We start from the raw sequence: 10,155 nt of genomic DNA on the forward strand, positions 1-10,155 counted from the left end.
ACACATCTATAACGAACATGTCAATTCTGACATGACTTGGTCAGACTTCAAAAAATTATGTTCAGATATATTTAAAGATCCATACACATGTTTAATAATTAACAAAGATTGTGAATTAAATAACGGTAGATATAGAAAATCTTTCGACGTTTTTGTAAAATTTTGAATGAAATGATTTAAACAGATTGTAATTTAAAATTAGTTTCATTTTAATTTTTACTACATAGTTCAATGGTTGTGTAAAATAATTAAAAAAAGAAATGGAAACAAGTTTGAAAAAAGAGTTAATTAAATCAGTGAAGGCTATTAAAAGTAAAGTAAAAAGATTACGTGATGAAGATGAAGAGTTAGAACTGAGGCGGAAAAAATTATTTAAACCACTGTCTGATCCTTTGAAAGCAATTGTTACACTAAGTAAATATGCTACAAACAAATCTTATCACGAAACTAATTGTAACAACGCAAGTGTTGGAAATAATCAATCGCCTGAAATTCCAAATATAAACTCAAAACAAGATGGTGATATTGAAATTACTCACAACGATAATAACTTTGAAGAAAATCCGAAAAAACAAGAGGAAATGTCTGAACCTTTGGAATTTCTAAATGATGAAGTCAACATTTCCGAAACACTGGCAGACAATGATCTGTTTGGCGAGCAAAGCAATGTATCTATACCATTTGGTATACGTCGCATTAACAAAAAATTGATGATAGGAAATACCCCCGTCAAATTTTCAACTGTAGATGATATGTCTTCAAACAAATTAACTTTTATTACTATTGATGATAAAAGTTATGAACTAACTGCTGGTTTAATAGAACTTTTATTAAGAAATAAACCAAACTTGAATAAAGTAACCGAAAGTGATAAAATCACATATAAAGATATCTTAATTAGTACTAGTGCTCATAAAAGGGATTACAATCCTGCTAATCAAATTAAAGGTGACAAAGGAAAAAAATATTCTCAAATCATCAAACCATTATTTTATGAAAAGGATATGTGTGAAACAAACAAATTAAAGTACGGTGGTAGGCTACCAGTTTTAAAGAAATACAAAACTGATACTGATCTCATCTATTGGGATGATCCTAATGAGTTAATTGAAAGATTAAGATTGATTATTGCGTCCAGAGACGCTGGCAACACTAATCATGATAATGAAATTCTTTCGATTATTGAAGAGTTAAAAGAAGCGGGTATAATAAAAGAATAAAAGAAAGCACATTTATGAAGCGTGTTCAGTATTGATAAGCAGGTTGAACATGAAAGTTGATAAGTTTGGACATCATGTTAATAAGATGCGAAGAATGAAAGGAGTGTTATTAGAATGCGCTTTGAAGTGTACAAACAATAATTTGGATGCTCAGCATAAAAGAGTAAAAAATCTTGCGCAACCGGTAGATTCTAACGATTGTGTAACAAAAGAATACGTTGATGTTTTGGCAGACAATCTTTCAAAAAAAATATCATCAATTAATCAGTTTATTACAGAAATAAATATTAAAGTAAGTAATTTGATCGAAATCACCGAGGCTAGTAAAGTAAAATATGAGCAAAAACAGCGTCGTAAATGAAATACATAAAAATGCAAGAGTAAACTTTCCTCGTCGACATGTTGTCATGAGAGATATAGACGATTTATGGCAAGCTGACTTGATTGATATGAAATCTCTTTCGAAACAAAATTCAGGTTATAAATATATTTTAGTTATAATTGATACATTCTCAAAATATGCTTGGGCATTTCCACTAAAGTTTAAAAATAAAGATCAGGTCTCTAAAGCGTTTGAATCTATATTAAAGAAAGGACGTATTCCAAAAAACCTTCAAACAGATTTTGGAACTGAGTTTTACAACGAAAATTTTAAAAAGATAGTCAAAAAATTTAACATCAATCATTATTCTACATATTCCACTAAAAAAGCTTCTATAGTTGAAAGACTTATAAGAACTTTAAAAAATAAAATGTATAAACAATTCAGTTTCCAAGGAAACTACACTTGGACTAAAGGTGTGCTAGAAGAAATAGTTGAAAATTATAACACCTCTAAACACAGAACGATCGGTTTATCTCCTAACGAAGTTAATGAAAATAATAAGAAACTTATACTTCAAAGATTTAATGTAGGAAAACAGTTAAAAATCCTGAAGAAGAGAAATTTAAAAGTTGGAGATTTTGTGCGCATTAGTAAGTATAAAGGTGTTTTTGAAAAAGGTTATACTCCTAATTGGTCCACCGAAATATTCCAAATTAAAAAAGTACAGAAAACGAATCCTGTTACTTACCTTATAGAAGATGCTAAACATCAGCCAATTTTGGGCTCATTTTATGCAGAAGAACTTCAAAAAACAGAAAATCCTAATGTCTATCTTATTGAAAAAGTTTTAAAAAGAAAAGGAAACAAGATATTTGTAAAGTGGTTAGGATTTCCATCGAGTGAAAATAGTTGGATAGATAGAACGAATATTTTATAACTAACCAGTTCCCAATTTATTTATTGTTATTTAAGTGATAGTATAGTTATTTTTCATTCATTGTAATAAAAGTAATGAAAGAGAGCAGTATTCTGAATTGGTTTATAAATCATTTACCATTTGAACTTCATCTACCTGGATATAATTACTGTGGTGCTGGTACAAAATTGTATAAAAGGCTTGCACGGGGAGATCAAGGTGTAAATAAATTGGATGAATATTGTAAACAACACGATATTGCATACGACTTGTCAACTTCATTAAGTGATCGTCATAAGGCTGATAAAATATTGATGAAAAGGGCTAAGCAACGTGCTTTAGCATCTGATGCAACTTTGGGAGAAAAGATAGCAGCAAATTTAGTTAATAAAGCTATGATAGCTAAATTGTATACCGGGTCGGGACTGACTAGTAAAGCCAACAATTCTAAAACAGTGTCGCCAAAAAAATCCGCTTCAGGCACTGGTTTGAAAAAACACTTTAAACATGTTGTTGCTCATGCAAAAAAGCATGTGCAAAAAATGAAACCCAAATGTAAGAAAATGGCTATAGAATTAGCCATAGCAGCAGCTAAAGAATTGACTAAAGACTCGTCAATAAAACTTCCTCGAATTATACCAATTCCAAAAACTGGTGGAGTACTTCCTTTGATACCTATTTTTGCCGGATTATCTGCTGCGGGTAGCTTAGCTGGTGGTGCTGCAGGAATCGCTAAAGTTATAAATGATTTGAAAGACGCTAAAAAACGTTTTACAGAATTAAAGAGGCATCATGAAAAAATGGAAACCCTCCATATAGGCAAAGGTTTACATATCAAACCGCATAGAGGTAGTTTAGGAATTTACATTTCAAATGAAAAAAACTAAGAGAAAGGCTACCCAAACGAGCGCTCACCAATATTGACATCATCAACCATTCGCAAGACATTCCTTACTTTCGAGGGGTATTTATGAGAGATGAGATGCCAAAACATCCTTTTCGAAAAGAATGTGGTATAGTTAATTTGGATAGCTCCAATAATCCTGGCTCTCATTGGGTAGCCTATGCAAAAGTAAATAATGAAATTCAATACTTTGACAGCTATGGAAATTTAAAACCACCTAAAGAGTTAATTCAATATTTAGGAACTGGTATGAGTTATAATTACAAAAATTTTCAAGGTAGTCATCCTTATAACTGTGGTCATCTATGTATAAAGTTTTTAAGAAGTTTTTGGAATACACAAAATAAAATGTATAAATAGTTCAGTAAAATCAGTAAATATTTAGTTTACGATCATGTCTGTAACAATCACTATTACCGGCCACAAATCTGTGTTGGAATCATTTTTTCAACCTCCTCTTATTCTCGATGGTGAATATGAATGCGGTTTATTATATTTTTCTGCTCTGAACTCAATACCAAACATAAATCATAGCAATAACATATTTGCATATGGTGATGAATGTAAATATTTAAAAATTCCATATGGTACTTATGATTTATATGACATAAGAGAATATCTTGCGAGTAAGTTAGACAACTGTGAAATTGAAATAAAACCAAATAATAATACTTTAACATGCTCGCTTTTTTGTTCCAAAACTGTACATTTTGACGTAGAAAACAGTTTAGGACGCTTACTTGGTTTCCCAAATGTAAAACTTGAAGCAAATAAATGGCATGAGTCTGTTAATCCAGTTAACATTCTTCCCTTGTCTGTCATCAGGATCGAATGTGATCTTATATTCGGATCATTTAATAATGGGTTTGCATCACATATTATTCATGAATTTATTCCTAACGTTCCTCCAGGATATCGATATATAGAAATTCCAAAAAATATTATTTATCTTCCTGTTAATAAGAGTAATATATCATCCATAACTGTTAAAATCATTGACGAAAACGGTAACAATATTGATTTTAGAGAAGAAAATATCCAACTGAGGCTTCATTTACGTAGAGCAAAATGATAGTGTTTAATAAAACACTTGGATATGAGGTGAAAAGAATCAATCATTTGCCTGCTACTAAAGCGCGTACACGTATTAAAGCAAATCGTAATATTGTAACAAAAAGAAACAAAGATTTTCTCCGATCACTCGGATTCAAAGTATGAATATTCTAAATATTAATAACACTCCAGTATTCGATAATTCTATCGAAAGTTATGAGATCCACACGTACAATCCATACAATAACAGCTTTAAAGAAAATGATGAAGTTCGCATTCCAATACATCAGCAAGACATATACATATTACCATGTAATAGTTCAATTTATGTTGAAGGCTTTGCCACAGTGACTGGAAAAGATCAATCGGGGAAAGAAATAAAGAAACCTGTAAATTTTACTAATAACCCTGTTATGTTTCTATTTCAAGACATTAGGTATGAAATGAACGGTATTGAAATAGATCGCGTAAGAAACCCTGGAATAACCACAACATTAAAATCATACATATCGATGAATGAGGGGGATAGCAAAGTCGCAGCATTGTGGGGTTGGCAAATGGATGGTTTTAAAATGACAGAGGGATATTTTAATGCTGTTATACCATTGAATAAAATAATGGGATTTGCCGAGGATTATAATAAAATTATTATAAACTGTAAACATGAACTTATTCTGAATAGAAGTAATAGTAATTTAAATAGTGTAACAATTCACAAGGATGATAATATACATATAGAAGTACGAACAATTCAGTGGCGTGTGCCGCATATAAAAGTTTCGGATCGTGAAAGACTCTCACTACTTAAGTATTTAGAAAAAGACAAACCTATTCAAATAGCATTCAGAAATTGGGATTTATATGAATATCCTTTACTTCCTAAAACTACAAAACATTCGTGGTCAATTAAAACTACTTCTCAACTTGAAAAGCCTCGATATGTTATTTTTGGTCTACAAACTAATAGGAAAAACAGTAAGACTAATGATAGTTCTATATTTGATCATTGCAAATTAACAAATGTAACACTGTTTTTAAATTCACAATATTACCCATACGATTCACTTAATTTGAAATTTGATGAAAATAAATACAGTATATTATACGAAATGTACACTCAATTTCGTCAGTCTTATTATAATTTTCCTGTTGACCCGTTGTTTGATCTGATCACATTTAAAGAAAAGGCACCACTGTTTGTAATTGACTGTTCAAGACAAAACGAGAATTTAAAGACAGGACCTGTAGACGTACGTTTGGAAATTGAAAGTTCGCAAGATATCCCTGATAAAACATCAGCATATTGTCTTATAATAAACGATCGCCTCTTTGAATATAAACCCTTAAGTAATATTGTTCGCAAGTTGTTATGAATGTCATCATTGATGTACAAGGATTCAAGATGGATTCCAATGAGTTTATAGTAAAAGAAATAGCTATATTATGTAATAACCATATCCAGACTTATTTAATCAAGCCACCATACCCATTTTATAATTTAACGAAAACGGAAAGAAAACAAGTTTGTTGGATAGAAAGAAACAGAGGAATACATTGGAAAGAAGGTTTTATTTCATACTTAAACTACAAAGGATATGTAAACATGAATAATTATTTAAATAATAAACGTGTTTATGCTAAAGGTGTAGAAAAAGTGCAGTGGATATCGAAAATGTTTGGTTGCGATAGTGTTTATAATTTGGAAGATAAATCTTGCCCTAGCTTATTAAGTTTGTATGAACAATACGAAACGAATAGTGATGTGTTTAGTTGTTTATACCATCCTTCAATATGTGCATTAAAAAACGTGTTTGTTTTAAGAAAATGGTGTCTCGATAATAAAATTTTCTAAAAAATATATATCTAGTAGTTTTATTTACTTTCCTTTTGTTAAGGGTTGATTAGTAATATAAGTATGACTAGCAAAGTATAGTCAATATTTTTATTAGCTGTTGATTAATACGACTTTAGTTTATTCATGTACATGGTCTAAGGAAGTCATTCCTTTTCAAAAACTCAAAGTAATCATCATAATTATAAACAAATAAAAATGATATTAAAAGTTAATGATTTAGTTGACGTTGTTATTGTAAAATGGAATTTGTGTGGGCTGCATCATGTACATATATTAAACTATAAGGAATACGATGGTATTCTGATATCAACGATCTCAAAGAAATCCAACATTTATTATAAAGGTCTTAAAGTTTCCGCACGCGTATTAAGAATAAATAATAAGTATGTTGACTTGATACCATCAGCTGATTAATGTGTAACTAAAATCGTCTGATTTTCATAAATAACCTTATAAAGCTGAGTCATTAGGATTTATCTGAAATTGACACATTAAAAGTAATTTGTTGAACGATTTAAAATAAACGATTACTTATATAAATCCAAATAATTCTAAAATGAGATGTCAATAGTGATAAGTAGGCTATCCAAGAATAATATCACCATTGAATCATCTTCGAGGAGTTTCTGACAACCTGATCATTCTCTTGTTACTGATTATATTTAACATCGATCGTGAAATTGGAAGTTGTAGCTCACGTCTATACGATGCGCGGCGCGGCGCAGCTAGACCGCTAGACGCGCCGCGCTTTATCTAGAGACGTGAGCTACAACTCCCAATTTTACCCTACTCACAGATAAGTTCCAAACAATTATAGATCAGCTGTCGAAACTATATACTAACCTATATAAATGATGCGTACTCACAGAAAAAGTACCTAAAGTAGGTATTTAGTTAATCTTTGTCCGTGACTTTGCGAAACGAAACGGAGAAATCTCTAAGTTGGATAGGATTAGTTTCAATAGCTATTTATTCAAGTTGGATCACTTTGGCTTATCGTATGAAGAGGTATTCCAGAATTCGGAGTATTAGCTGGAATGCTTGCAACGAAGAAGTAGGGATGTGAGTACCTACTGAGAAATTCTAAAGCAAGTTTAATGTTAAAGGAATTTCTCGAATGCGCGAAGGCATAAGTAATACACCTACTTATGTGCTGAAAATAGAAACTTCACACGAGAAAACACATTTATTCCTTCACTATGAATAAAATGTCTAGACGAGTGCATCGAGCTCCCAACGATTACTGGGTGGGGCGGGTCATTAGAAATGATTTTCGTCATGTTCATTTTTAGGCCCACCTGCTGAGAAGCTCTGCTAAGGTCATTAAGCATTATATTAAGGTCTTCCAGAGTCTCTGCAATAACGATGTCATTGGCAAATTGAAGGTGAGTTATGTACTCGTTGTTAATGTTAATGCCAAGCCCGTTCCAATCCAAAAGCTTAAAGATGTCTTCCAAAGCTGCGGTAAAGAGCTTCACAGAGCCCAAGTTTCCACCAAATCGAAGGCCTTCTCATAACCTGCCGCAGCGTGTGGATGTGATCTATGGTACTGAAGCCTTTTCGGATAAGAGTTTTTAGTATAAGTATAGGTAGTTTGCGTCCGGTTGACATGGCAATCGGAGTATGAGGCGGGAGGAGGCCTCGCATACCCGCACGTCTACCGCGCTACCCCGCACTGGGTTAGCGCGAAGGCGGGGCGTCTCCACCCCGATTGCCTTGTCGTCTTGTCGCGAACTATAAGTACTTGCTATCTATTTTAGATTAGCATATTATGTTTCATCTTGTATCTTTTCTTAGCAGAGAAAATACCTAAGTCTGAATCGAAATAAAAACTGTAATAACCATTAAAACAAATCGACCTAACATACATAGGATTATCTTCGCTACACCCAGTTTTCAAGGCGCGTTTTCCCCTCAATGATACCCTTTCTACAATATTACCAGGAACGTTACGCATTAGATGAATTCGGACGTGGAATGCAAATTCGAGTAACTTGGTAGAGTCAGGTCGGGCTCACTTGGTCACGTAACACGAGAAAAATACCTACGGCGCGCCCTTTCACGCATTTCACGCAAATCTTTGAAAAGAGCAACCGCCGAGTTTCTTGCTGGTTCTTCTCGGTAGGAAAGGCATTCCGAACCAGTGGTAGATGCTTTTGACGATTCGAAAGAACTTGTAAAAGTCTAATTGAATAAAAACATTTTGAATTTGAATTTGAATTTGAATTTGAATTTAACTCTTATGAGAGACAGAGATATATGTGTATAAGAGACTAGAGGTCCGCGACCTCGTCCGCGTGGATGTATATTTTTGAAGATCCCGTGGGAATTGTTTCTGGGAACTGGGAAAACAGAAGAAATCTAGGTACCTATTGGTAAGATCGTACAGTGCAATTTTCACGTACCTATTGTTAATATTACTTACAAGTGTAAATTAAAAAATTATAGCACCCCCGACAAGTGAAGGTTACAGTAACTACAAAAGAGCTGATAACTTTAAACGGTTGAACCGATTTTCTTGGATTATAGCTAAGAACACTCTCGATCAAGCCACCTTTCAAACAAAAAAAAACTAAATTAAAATCGGTTCATTAGTTTAGGAGCTACGATACCACAGACAGATACACAGATACACACGTCAAACTTATAACACCCCTCTTTTTGGGTCGGGGATTAATAATATAGTCACAATCGAGTATCGTATGTTATTTTATGGCTCGTGTGACCTAAAGGTACCTAGTAAAGTTTTGCACGGTGTAAAAATGAACTATTGAAGTCACGGACAAGTGCTACATTAGGTCACACAGTGTGTCAAATATCATTATACTGATCTTATAATAATAAAATTTACTTTGAAGTTAAATAACTACAAAACCGTAATAATTTGTAGTAAGTATAATTCAATGTACTTACGAAAATCTAGTAGTGATTAAACTAAGCCCCAGGCATCTGCTACGGAGCACGGCCTCACATCAGTCAGATGCTTAATGTTCTCGTCAAAGATTCGCGTCTGATGTTCGTTCCCATGTATTCGTAATGAGAGCTCTCACAACAAAGGAATTGCTACCTTTTGAGATTGCTTTTATGCTAATTTTATTTTGCCTAGCGTTTCATCATTATCAACCGATAGACGTCTACGGGACATAATCCACAGCCACACGCTACAGTCTTGCGCCGCCTAAATCCAGCGGCTCTCTGCGACTCGTTTGATATCATCTGTCCAGTGGACGCCCACCTAGTGGGAGGCCTATAATAATAATTTAAAATAAACCAACTTTAAGAAAAGGAGGTTCGACTATTCTATCTACTCTATACTTTTACTATTCGAGCGTATGTTGTTGTATCTAAGTTTATTCGAATTTTTTTCAAATATAATAAACTATGTTTGATGCTCACCGTGTGCAAAGGTACAGACTACGACTTACTCTCAAATCTCGTAAAAATATTGAGAAACAGAATTGTGTCAATGCCATCCTACCTAATAGTTCGATGGAATTATACACAAACAACTTTTAATGGAATCGGGAAGTACCTGTCCCTGTGATATTTCCGTTATTTATTTGTGTCTAAAATTGTCAAGGCGAGTCACTTTCCACTTAGCATGTCTGAACCTTACGTCATTCTTAATTTAATGTGACGTCATTTAAAAGATCAGTTGGGGAAAAAGGCAAGAAGTCCTATGATACATTTACTCGCAAATAAAAGGACACGTCACGTTACACACAGTACCCGAGACAATCAATTTGAAAAGCAAACTTTTTACAAGGAACCTTAGACCTTACAATGTCAAATGCAATTAGACATTGTAAGGTCTACATCTCCTGAGGATGCTCCGGTGTCGGGGCGAAACGCGCGTCGAGTGGTGTTGGAATTTGTGTGGTG

The sequence above is a fragment of the Maniola jurtina genome, chromosome 3, assembly GCF_905333055.1.
Source record: "Maniola jurtina chromosome 3, ilManJurt1.1, whole genome shotgun sequence".
NCBI classification, from domain to species: Eukaryota; Metazoa; Arthropoda; class Insecta; order Lepidoptera; family Nymphalidae; genus Maniola; species Maniola jurtina.